Source organism: Leucopleurus acutus (assembly GCF_964270905.1).
Source record: "Leucopleurus acutus genome assembly, chromosome: X".
In the NCBI taxonomy this organism is placed as follows: domain Eukaryota; kingdom Metazoa; phylum Chordata; class Mammalia; order Artiodactyla; family Delphinidae; genus Leucopleurus; species Leucopleurus acutus.
Window position 1 is genome coordinate 127,920,134 of NC_139148.1, and position 12,940 is coordinate 127,933,073.

Consider the following 12,940-nt stretch of genomic DNA (forward strand, 5'->3'; position numbering starts at 1 on the left):
CGTGAGAATCACACCCGACTGATTCCCTAGGTGGGGCTGGAGAAGGTGTCCGGGGGAAAGCGCGTGCAGCCAAGCTCCCCAGGTCAGGAGGGGCTCAGGTGATCTCCGCCGACGGAGGCAAGAGGCTGGGCTCCCCGATGGGATGCTCTTGTCGCCAAGAGCTGCCTTCCCGGCCAGCACTGGCCAGTGCCCAGGGGCTGAGTGTGCTACCTGGGACTGCACCTGCCTTTTCTTGTCTTAGTCCTCAGAGGTAGGGGCTGTTATCATTCTCTTTAAAGTTGAGAAGACTGAGACACAGAGAAGTCCCCAGAGTTGCCCACAGTCACACAGCAAGTCGGGGCCAGAGCAGGGAGTCCGGCTAGAGAGCCCACACTTGTAACCCCACACACAGGGGCCTCCAGAGCCCTCTGTTCCTGCCTTGACCTCCTAACGGTTGCCTCTTCTACAAAGTGGGTGTGGTGGTAGGTTGTTTGAGGATTAAAAGCGTCGATTCAGCGCGTCGAAAGCACCCCAAACAGAGCCTGGCGCAAAACCTGCCAACGAAAGCCTGACTCCTCGTCCTAAGTCTCCAGATCTGTTTCCTGGGGGCTAAGATGGTTCTCAAACCTGGGGCTGTGTCAGGACAGAATATGAGCAGTGCTGTCTCCAGCCCCCACGCCTGCCAGTGAGATGGACGGCAGTGGCGGGGCTCACTAGCTTCGTGGGCTCTTCTGGTCCCAGGCCCTGCCCCGCCTAGACCACGGCAGGCCCGCTGGGCGAGGGGAACGAGCCGCCTCGGCGCTTTCACGCTGGCTCCGCCCCGCTTCCCAGCACCCTGCTCTGTGCACGGCATTCTTTTAGCCAAAATGCACTGACGAGGCCTCCAAACGGGCACGTCAGCAGCTCCGCTGTTCCTTCCCATGGCCTTTCCGCATTCAGTTTAAGGCCTAAGAACCCAGCTCTGGCCACTTGGCCAGGAGAAGGTGGAAGAGAGGAAGAGGCGAGTGTTTGAGGCCCCCGTGGTGAGGAAGTACATGCTTCTTTGCTCCCAGCAGGGAGAACTTGCCGTGTTTCACTGACGGCCAAGCTGAGCCTCGGGAAACGCTCATTACCCCCTGGATGGCGTTGACTAGCTCGTCGCACCTCCATGCATGGTAGCGGTTACCACAGAAGGACTGGGCATTCATCTCAAACCAGAAATGCCACGTCCAGCTGCCGCAAGGAGCTCATTCTTATGTTCAGACTAGCCTTTCTCAGCTTGGGGGATTTCACTTTACCAGTTACGTGAGCGATCCAATTTCAGTGACCCGCTTGCTTGCCCTGAAGGTAAAAGGTAAATGCCATCTGGCATCAGGGCAGCAGTTCAGCATGGCAGGGGCGCTGGAGGCAGACAGACTGGGGTTCAAGTCCGGACACCAACTCTAAGTGGGCATTGTGCCAGGAGCAGTGTCACTTAAGCCCCCTGAGCCTCAGCTGTACCTGGGGAAAGGGATGGGCCCCATCGCGTAGGGCCTTGAAAGACAGGAGATGCTGAACCGATACCGCTCTGACCCCTGCCCGGCCCACACTCCGCACCCAGGCACGGCAGGCGTGGGCTCCCGGACTTGGATCTGGAAGCCCTGGGGTCAGACGCGTTTCCAAATTCAGAACTTTGGGGACTTTAGAAAAGTAATATGGTGCATATAGCAAATATGACACAACCCTCCGGTGGAATCTGGGGCACATTTTATTATTTTTGCAGAGAAATATGAATATTTAACGAAGCCCAGGTCAAGTTTTGTTCCCAAATAAATTTTGGCACCGAATTTACAGAACTAAAATAGGTTTGCAGAGCTTTGGGGCTTGAAGTTACAGATAAGGGAGGTGGACCTAGAATTATTAAGGAAGGGACTATGGAGTTGTGACACCCAGCCCTGGTGTGGTGACTTCCAAGGCCCCCAAATCTCCTCACTGTATTCCCCACCCTACTCCCAAGGCTGCGTGACTCCTCTCTGTTTCCATAATTGAATGCCCCTTCTCGCTGAAAACCATTGAGGATACCGTAGGGTGTTGTGAACATCACGGTTAGGACTTCAATTGGACTATCAGCCACTGGCTGAGGAGCTGACATTTACTCAAAGACAGAAACAGTTCTGTCCAGGAGATGAGACCTGTGCTCTGGAAGAGTCGGGGAAGCAAGAGGCAGCAAGGGCGCCCTGGGTGCACGTGCGATTGCGGAGCTGGGAGTGTAGCATGGCGGGGAGGAGGGACGAGGATGGTAGCCAGTTGGAATAAGAACAAAAAAGCCTGAAATCTGATCCTTGAGGCAGGCTGGGGTGGGGGGGTGGGCAGCTGCAGAGAAATAGACCAGAGGCGCGTGATATCGTTTGGAGAGATTTTGAGAGGGGCGAGGGCGGGGACCTGAGCCTGCCTCTGGGAAGGCTGGACGAGCCCTCGCCTGCGTCTGCCCCGTCTTCCGCCTTGAATGCCAGCCGCCCGTCTCCCATGCTTAGGCAGCAGTGAGCACCCAGCAACGGCGGAGGCGCGGGCTCATTAGGAGAACTTGCCATCCACCCTCCTGGAGGGCTGGGCCTAGGAGGGGGATCTGGGCACCTCGGCCTGAAGTGGGACCGTGAGGAAGCCCTCTTGTCCCCCTCACCCGTGGCTGCCTCTTGTCCCTGGGAACTGAGCCCGGCACCCAGGGCCTGGAGGGAGACAGCACAGAGCCAGGGACAGCGGGGCCTTGGCCCTTGGTTCCTGGCAGGGTGCGGGCCCCGGGACTGGGCTTGAGGCTTGGATCGCTGAGGTCCAAATCCCGCTCTGCCACTGTTTCATTTGGCGCGCTCCTTCCTCTCTCTGTGCCTCAGTCTCTCCATCTGCACAATGGAGGCACTTGTATACCTGTCAAATGGGGCTGCTGAGAGGATTCAACGAGGTGAGGTAAACGTGCCTGGCCCAGGGCCTGGCACACAATCCCGCTCCACCGATGTTAGCTCTACTGTTTCGAGAAAGCTCTTGAAACTCGGCACTCAGTGGAATGCGTTTAGACTGCCAGGCTCCTCTCCGGCTCCCAGTGTTGGTGGCTCGCAGAGGAGGGGCGGGGAAGTGCGCTCCAGCCGTGGGGTGTCAGGGAGGCCAAGTGGCGGACACAGACTGGTGACCCCCGAAAGGAGCAGAGCAGCCAGGCCCGGCTGCAGCTTCCCGAGCACCCTGGCCAGTGGGGAGGGGACGGTGCTGGCCATTCTCCCTCCAAGCACAGGCGGCAGAGGGAGCCACGCAGGGGGCTGCACCATCCCGCGTGTGTGCTGAGTAACAAACGGCAGTAACACATTCTGCCTGCATTCAGCTGGGCCCCAATCCCGCCGCTTGCAACAGGCCGAGGGCTGCCTGGGTTTCTAGATCCAGAGGGACTGCTGCTGATGGGCGGAGAGAAAGAATGAAGGGCAAGTGAGGGCCAGCCTTGCCAGCCACCCGGCGCCAACGCTGCCAGGAGCACTGGTTCATCGTGGTCACTTGGTTTGGACTTCCGAGGTTGGACTCGACTGCTCGGTAGAGCAGAACCGTGAATTACTGCTGTCTCGATTAACATGGCAAATTAAAATCTTTCCCTTCACACCGTGACCTCCCATTGAAAACCAAAATGACAAAACCAGGTTAGCTAGACCGAGAGAATTCCCTAACCTTGTCAAAGTTATGCCGGCTCCATTTTCCACTGGAGGAAGAGAGTCAGGAGAAATGGCAGCGTGAGTCTGCTCCTAGCCTCAACATCGTTCATGACCCTTTAAAAGCGAGTGACCACTATCTTGCCAGATGTACCGCACATTGTCAAGGAAGGGCCTGTGACCTCGGACTTGAAAGTCCTTTCACCAGCTTCCCTTAATTCTTCTGCTGTTTTGAGGCTAAGAGGCAGGGCAGGGCGGCACTGCTCCCCGTGTAATGAGGAAAGTTTCTTCGCATTTGTCTTTTACAAATTCTGGTGAGAAGCATCACAGATTTCATTTCAAAGGTTAGTACTGCTGAAGTGCAAGAGCAGAGGCCTCTGGGGGAAGCTCTGGGCTGAACTAAGGAAGAAGCGGGGCAGGAAAGTCAGATTTCAAAGAGCCCATGTGTCTGAGCTCCAGCCTCGCCTTGCACACGTCTTCTCTACCAGACATGAGGACATTTTCCTGAATAAGCATCTTTATTTTGTTTTTATATTATTATTATTTTTAAAATGTATTTATTTATTCATTTTTGGCTGTGTTGGGTCGTAGTTGCGGCACGCGGGCTTCTCTCTAGTTGTGGCGCTCAGGCTCAGTAGTTGCGGCGCGTGGGTTTAGTTGCCCTGCGGCACGTGGGATCCCCAACCAGGGATCGAACCGGTGTCCCCTGCATTGCAAGATGGATTCTCAACCACTGGACCACCAAGGAAGTCCCTAAGCATCTTTATTTTGTATTTAAGCATGATTGTACATACAAGCTTAGTTTTTCCTTTCTTTTTTTAAATTGGGCAGCAAAGAACTATTTAATTTGGTGAAACATTTTTTAGCTGCTTTGGGAGGAAATATAATTAGACAAAGTTTACAATAAGTCCCCTACATACTAACCTCCAAGTTGTGAGCTTTCAAAGGTGCGCACATGCCCTGTATGCCAGCTGTTGTACTGTACTACAGTACTGTTCAACGTACTGTACTGTAAGATTAAAAATGTTTTCTTGGGACTTGCCTGTGGCACAGTGGTTAAGAATCCGCTTGCCAGGACTTCCCTGGTGGTTCAGTGGTTAAGAATCCGCCTGCCAATGCGGGGGACATGGGTTTGAGCCCTGGTCCGAGAAGATCCCACATGCCACGGGGCAACTAAGCTCGTGCACCACAACTACTGAGCCTGCGCTCTAGAGCCTGCGAGCCACAACTACTGAAGCCCGTGCGCCTAGAGCCCGTGCTCTGCAACAAGAGAAGCCACCACGATGAGAAGCCCGCGCACTGCGACGAAGAGTAGCCCCCGCTCGCTGCAACTAAAGAAAGCCCGCGTGCAGCAGTGAAGAGCCAATGCAGCCAAAAATAAATAAATCAATGAATTTTTTAAAAAAATTTCTTTATTTTTTGTCTTTGTTAGTTTTTTCTGTATTATTTGTGTGAAAAATACTATAAACCTATTACAGTACAGTACGATATAGCCAATTGTGTTAGTTGGGTACCTAGGCTAACTTTGTTCGATCTCAAGCAAATTGGACTTACGAATGCACTCTCAGAACAGAACTCATTCATATGTAGGGGACTTACTGTAATATACATTTTGATAATTTAGAGACCGACATCTCTGTGTTGAATAAGTTTTGTTTTAACCACTCTGAATTGCCAGGAAATGAAAGTCTGTTTGGCAAAACGCAGGCTCAGAACTTGGTACTAATGCTACCAAGAATCAGATTTTTTTTCAGTTTCTTTTTTGGTTTCTAAGTACCATTAATGATCCTCCACCTCAAAGCTATGTCCCTTTTTCAAAAAGTGGAAATTTTAAATGAGCTGCCTATCAAATGCTAACTTTTTAAACACCAAGCTTTTTCTGTGTCGGAGGCTGAGGAATAAGTGAGACGTCGCATTGCAATGAGGCAGCGTTACTTTTTGCCCCTGGAGTAATGATCCATCACTTAGTAAGGTCAACACCAAAATTAACGTGGATGCACAAAGCCCCCCAGTTCAGATGCCTCCTTAATGGCGATCCCTAGCCTTAATTTTTAATTGTTTGACAATTGACCCATGAAAGCTGGAAAGGCAGTCATTTTCAGAAACCTCCCGTGAAGTTTTTGTTTGGGTTTTTGTTTGTTCCTTTTGTCTTTACATATCTGAAAAGGAACACTAAACTTTGCTGAAGTTGGGGTGCCCAAAAGTGAAACTTTTAAAAATGAAATATGTAGATTATTTTATACTAAGTTCATTGAAACCCGCTGCATATTTGTCACTGTAAAGCAAGGAAAGGAATTTGATTTCAGTTTTCAAAGAGTCGAAGAGGACAGAAATAAATCATTGTGTTATGTTCCTTTAAACTGTAACTGCTTATGAAAATCTACAAACCCAAAATGTAGACTGCCTCAAGGAGAGGCCGTCCACTTCCACACATAAAACAGGTTTGAAAGTGAAGTGGTCAGCTACTGTTGTGACCCCAAGTGAAAAGTTAGCAAAATAGAAAAAATGTCTAGGGCAGATGGAAGGTCACAGTGGATTTGCACCGTTCGGCTGTGACCCTAACACCTACAGCCAACATTGTCGCTGGGTGCAGGATGGCGCCAGAGGAGCAATGCAGGTCAGAGATGCGACCCTTGGGGCGAGCAAGGGATGTGTCCTAAGGGGGCTGCACTGCATCCTTGCCCCTCCTTCCTGCACCCTCCCCAGCTTCCCTCTCTCAAACCCATTCATGGCCCCGTAGCACAAATTTATGGAAACCTCTCCTAAGCCCGTTTATATTTTCAACCTCTTCTATCCCTTGGGGGTTGTCAAATCCCACAACCTGGGCCTGCTGGGCAAAGCAACAGTGTGCGTATGCTCCGAACTTGTGTCTTGTGAGCTTGAAGGGGGCGGCGAATGAAAGCAGCCCACCCCACCCCACCCCCAGAGAAAGAGTTTCTGCTTCTTCCTAAGGAGTTGAAAAAGTTTAGGTTTTGATTTGCTGTTGTTGGATGAGGGCTTATCGTGTTAGCTTCTCCCAGCCAAATCAGTGAGGTTGTTGAGAGCTAAAAGCAGCGTAAAGGTCCAAAGAGATCACACCTCCACCCCAGGCCCGCGTGCGTGCATGGTGGTCCTGAGAGCCCATGCAGTGCCCCGAGCTGAGCCTTCCCTGGCTCCTGACTCCCAGTGGAATAACAGCTTCTAAGACAGAGAGTGGAAGAAAGGGGCAGCAGTTTTCCATTTCTTTCATCCTTCGGTCCTTCGCCCCATGTGAACCGAGTTTCATGTTAGATTAGAAAGTGGGCAGCATGGACTCACACGGAGCCCGTAGACCTTGACTCAGTGATGGAGAGCTAGGTGCACGGGAAAAGGGGAAGTGGGCAGTCCAGGAAATGATCACAAAGTCCTGGCCTAAATGTGACCTTCAGAGCCTGAAAGATGCATAGCCCTACTTCATCAGAAATTACTCCAACTCTTGCTTTGCTTTTGGGAGCTTTGGATTTGAAGCTAAGCGCAGAGGTTCTATCTGGCCTTACCCCCTGCAGCATGCTACCATGTTTGGCCCTTTTTGAGCGGAGGAAGTGAGCAGAATTGTGGGGACCGAGACTTTTCTACAGGCCCATGTCTGGGTGGCACGTGAAAAGAATTTGCCAAGCCAACTGACTCAGGAGGCCAGTAGATGAAAGTGGACTCCTTATTGACAGTTTTGCATAATGATCATTTATTTCCACGTGACAAAGCTTTGAAAGATGTGGGAGGCCTCCAGCCACCCTTGAGTGGCAGTAAGTGGGAACAATTCCATGACCTTTCCCTCTATCAGGCAACACTTTCAAAGATGAGCTCTAGAAAATGTGAACAGGCAAAGCTCTCAAACATGGCTTTCTAGTTTCATGTCATCAAAACACAAAATCTTGACACCCATTAGGATGGCTATCATTTTTTTAAAAATAGGAAAAACTAGTGTTGGTGAGATGTGGAGAAACTGGAAACCATATGCACTGTTAGTAGGAATGTAAGATGGTACAGCTGCTGTGGAAAACAGTAGTGTGGTTCCTCAAAAAATTAAACATGCAATTACCATATGGCCTAACAATTCCATTCTTGGGTATATACCCAAAAGAATTGAAAGCAGGTTCTTGAACAGATATCTGTTCACCAGTGTTCATAGCAGCATTTTCACAATGTCCAAAAGGTAGACGCAACCAAAATGTCCACAGAGAGAAGAATGGATGAACAGAATGTGATCCGTCCACACAGTGGAATATTATTGAGCCTTTAAAGGAGGGAAATTCCGATACCTGTTACAACATGGATGAACTTTGAAGACATTATGCTAAGTGAAATCAGCCGTCAATCAACAAAAGGACATATACCATGTTATTCTACTTATAACAGGGACCTAGGAGTCAGATTCATAGAGACAGAAAGCAGAGTGGTCCTTGCTTGGGGCCGGGGCACTGGGGGTTAATGTCTAATGGGGACAGAGTTTCAGTTTGGGAAGATGGCTGCAGGACACTGCGAATGTACTTAATGCCACGGAACTAGGCACTTAAAATGGTCAGTTTGTGGGCTTCCCTGGTAGCGCAGTGGTTGAGAGTCCGCCTGCCAATGCAGGGGACATGGGTTCGTGCCCCGGTCTGGGAAGATCCCACATGCCGCGAAGCGGCTGGGCCCGTGAGCCATGGCCGCTGAGCCTGCGCGTCCGGAGCCTGTGCTCCGCAACGGGAGAGGCCACGACAGTGAGAGGCCCGTGTACCGCAAAATAAATAAAATTAAATTAAAAAGTCAGTTTAACAGCAAGAAAAAAAGAAAAGGAAAAACAAATTTTAAAACATGAGCTAATCCTCTCCTAGTCAAGGCAGTATTTAATTTTGATAATATTAACGTGTGATGTCGAGATGGCAGCAGCTGAGCTGCCTGTCTTCCTTCATGGAGAGGAGAGTACTGACTGCACAGGTACCTTACCCACGTTTCTGTGCAGGCCGGCTGCATTTCTTAGATGCCTTAGTGACATGTGTGCACTTAGGGAATGCATGCACTTCCCCTTTTCACTTAGTGCATGCGTGTTAACACGCCCGGCGTAGGGCTCCTGGGCATAGCCAACGCTTAGAAAGAACTTTCCTGATAAATCGATCACAACTTCTGTCCTTTTCTGGGCATTTTAGAGAAATGACAACATGTGGATGGGGGAACAAAGAAGTGATATAGACAGAATGGGGTCTCTGCTCCGGAATGGGGTAGGAAAGCCCACTGGCTTCATGGGTTCTCTGGTGCATCTGCAAGCCTAGAAATACTAGGATGGCTCACAGTTTGCTGATTAATACAAGAGCCAACAGAACAATGCGAGGGACTCACTGTCTGTGCACAGTGTCCCTCTGGAGCAAGTGCTAGGCCCTGGGGGAGAGTTCTGGAAAGAGTTAAGGGTCTCGGCTACAGTGCGAACCAGGCTTGACCCTGACACACAAAGTAGGAAACAGGAGCCTCTAGTCATTGTTCAAATGACTTTTGGGAAGTTGACACACCTGGTCACTGTGTCCCCACTCACACCCCAGCTCTCAAGACCTTCGGTTTCTGCCTTTCAGGGCCTGGCAGTGTCCACTTTTTAATCAGAGTCATTTGTGTCTTGCCTGTGCCCCCATTTGCTAGCAGATTCCTCAGGCATATGATGTCTTATCTAGGTCTGTAAACGTGAGATCAAGGAGCCTTTGAACGAATGACTGGAAGAAGGCAGGAAGGAATCAACCTATAAACCGATTGCATCTGCTGGCCTCTGAGAATTAAGCTCCTGAGATTGTTTTGAGTGTTTTAGAGTAACTATTGGTAGAAATCCCCAATCCTTGAAGCCCAGGAGGCTGATGAACTCAGATTCTTGTGTTGGACTGAAGGGAGAGCTCCACCTCTGCACGCAGGGTCCCTACCCCGTGACTGTGACTGTGAGACATTTTCTGGTCCAGTTGGGGCTCTTGTCTGCCAACAGCACGAGGACAGGCACTTGCCTACAATTCTACAAGTGCACTATCTGAATACATTTGATTTCTTCAAACTCTAACAAATGACACCGTTTTGGATCTCCAGGGGTAATTTGCACTGGTTGTTCTGTTGCAGCGGTAGCGGTTGTTTCATGCCTTTTAGAAGGACAAACAAGACCTCTGGCTGCTATTTCACATACCACAATGATAGCAGCACATGATATAAGAAAAGAAAAAAAAGCTGGCTTAGAAATTCAGGCCACTCATTCCATTGCTTTTTTCCCCAGTTCAGATTCGCTTATGCCGCTCTGGGGCAGCACTGTTATTCCTAACGTAACCCAATCAATTTCAGTTTTGAAGGCTGCTCAGTGTACGTTCTTGTCCTGTCAGACTTTAAATGTTAACTTATAAGAACAGTTGGTTGTATTTGAATAAGCTTTCCCCATTGGTTTAAAAGAATTAAAAGGTTTTTTTTTTTTTTTTTTTTACTAGTTCATGAGCACAGATTTTTATATCCTTTGTGGAAATGATCTTTGGGGGTTTCGTTTTGATTTGTTTGTTTTTGTCATTTTGACAGCTGTATTGTTAGCTTCTTCTATTTGCTTGGTTCACTTTTCATTTGGAAGTGTCTTCTTTAGCAGAATAATTACATCACAGAGATTCCTTCCTGGCACCCTCCAGAAAGATCTCCTGATGTCCCCTATTGCTATATCAGCTGTTATAGTTCGAGATTGGTACAGATCAAAGTAGCAGAATGGGGTTGAAAAGGGCAGCCTCTGGCAACGGCCTTGACCCTGCCGATTCCCTCTGAACTCCTAGAGCTCCAGCATCGTATAGATCTGCTCTGCCCGGCCCTTTCCTCAGCAGCCGGTGGGCAGTACTGCTCTTCCAAGCGCTGTAGTTACCCCATCCTCACTGCAAAAGGCAGGATCGCAACAGAGGACCCATCCTTTGATGAAACTATGTCAGCCGACTATCGGAATGACCTCATGGCCTCAGGAACTGACCAGACTCCGCTGCGAGCAACAAATATGCTTGTGACTCGTCAGAGCTAGAATAACATCCAGTTTAGAGTTTAGAATCCTTCTCCATATGCCCCATTTGTAGTCCAGATTGACATGTATACACTAATATGTATAAAATGGGTAACTAATAAGAACCTGCTGTATAGAAAAATAAATAAAATTTTAAAAATTAAAAAAAAGACATTGTAGTCCAATATGCTGTCTGAGAATTCAGAGCCCTTCAGAGGTTTAAAGACAACTGGGATGTTCCCACTGAATCTTCCCTGCCACCCCCAATTCTCTGCCCGTTTCCTGACTATTTCTCTCTGAACTGAGCACAGGGCATTGGCGTGAGGCCCTCTGGGTGGGTAAGGCTTTACTGGACTGACCCAAGTGCTCCAGGTGCATGAGCCCTGTGCAGGGGAGAGCAGGAAGGTCATCCCCACTCTTCAGTAGATCAAGGGTGTTTTTTTGGCACTCCTTTTTTTTTTATTGTAGTATAGTTGATTTACAATGTTGTGTTGGTTGCAGGTGTACAGCAAAGTGATTCATTTATATATGTTTTTTCAGATTCTTTTCCATTATAGGTTATTACGGGATATTGAGTATAGTTCCCTGTGCTATACAGTAGGTCCTTGTTGTTTATCTATGTTATATCCCTTAGTGTATATCTGCTAATCGATAAAGTTTTGATATAATATTGGACTAGGGTTTGAGAAAGAGAATGAACCCTCCTAGAGCCATCAGCACCCGAGTCACCAACACCTCTTACAGGCTTTTAATATTTTTGTTTACAGTTATTACCTCTGAAATCAAATCTCGACTTTCTGGTATGGTCTTGGACTTTTCAAGGGATTTAAAAATTTAGGAGTTCGGTGCCAGTAATTGCTTTTAGGAGCTAGCACTGCTAATTTGCTATAGATGAATTCCAGTTTGGATCATCAATTATTTTCTTCACAGAAAGCCACAAAGTACATATTCGAGTTAGCGTCGGAATTGAATTTGATCCAGGAATTCATAATGTTGTTAAGCTAGATTATTGCTGCTAAAACGTGGATCACATTCAACTAATGCAAAATAGAGTATTTAAGAGCTTGAGTACCACACTTGAGATCTGAGCGAAGAGCCCAAGGTTGCAATGTGGGATCCGCACTCGATGCGTTTGCTTGATCATGTTGTACAGACAGCTTAGGCGTGCTCGAATTCTCTTTAGATGAACTGGTCTGTGGGTAAAGGAAGATGACTCAAGGCTGAGCAGGGTCCCACAGGCCCCAGGCTTCATCGTCAGAGATGGGCTGTCCTCCAGCGTGAGGCTGGAGGTGTGACGCAGACGTCGTGAAGGTCTGAGGGGCCAGGCTAGAGTCTTTGGCAGTTAGGATGTATTGAGTCGCAAACAGCAGGAAATAATAAAGGGAACTGACTTCAACAATAAAGGGAACTGACTGAGTCCTGTAAGTGGAAGGCCGGCTCTTGGGCAAACTTCAGGTAGTGTCACCGAGGATGCCGTTTCCTCCCTGCCGTCTATCCGGCCTTCCGGAGCACTGGCTTCGTCTTCAGGCCGGCTCCCCCTTGTGGGCACATGATAGCCCTCAGCACCTCCAGGGGCTGCAGGCCTCCTCCTGCCCTCATCCAGGGGAGCAGAAGAGAGAGCTGCTTTGAGAAGCTCTGTCAGAAGAGCAAAGAAGTGTCTTTCCCAGAAAGCCTCTGGCACTTTGGGCTCAGTGGCCTGAATGGATCACACGCCTACCATTCTGCTTCGTGTAAGCGGAGCTCGGTGCCCAGCCTCTGCAAGCCCAGGTGGAGCGAGGTTTCCCCAAAGCACATAGGCACGTGGGGCAAGTGAGGCCGCCTGAACGGAAACTGTGGAAGGCAATGAGAGCAAGAGAGCTAGGCGCCAGCTTAGCCATCAGTTGTCTTTGCTGCAATCGACCTCTTTGGCCATCCACAGCCATACCCTCCCTCTTTCCCATGCGCGTGCCTCCCGAAATGCTCACTCCTCCAGAAAACCTATGTACTCCCTCCCCAGAGGGGTTCAGTTCTGATCCAGAAACTGCAGATGTCGTGCCATCCCCTCAGTTTGGTCAGAGCATAGCCCCTCCTGTCCACGGGACCCCCGGTCATCGCGCTCACCTTGGCAGAGAAAAAGCAGAAGTACAGGACAGGAGGAAAAAAAAAAAAAAAAAAGGAGCTCCCGTTTGGAAAGGAGCAATTGGAAAGCAGCGCACGGTGGTCACGAGCCCAGCATCCACGGGCTTCAGGGTTCCTTGCTTCTCCGGGTCTCAGTCTCCTCTTCTGTATAACAAGAAGGTTGGATTAAAGCAGTGGTGCTCTCTGGAGTGTGTCCTGGAGGATTTGTGAAAGTGCAGAG

General features: G+C 49.3%; 1 protein-coding gene across 5 annotated transcripts in view; it reads left to right on the forward strand.

The window, feature by feature from the left end:
• The window catches only part of MAMLD1 (mastermind like domain containing 1), a gene marked incomplete at both ends in the record, with an annotated part of 54,501 nt that overhangs the window by 22,335 nt on the left and 19,226 nt on the right, over positions 1-12,940 (forward strand). The window lies entirely within an intron of this gene.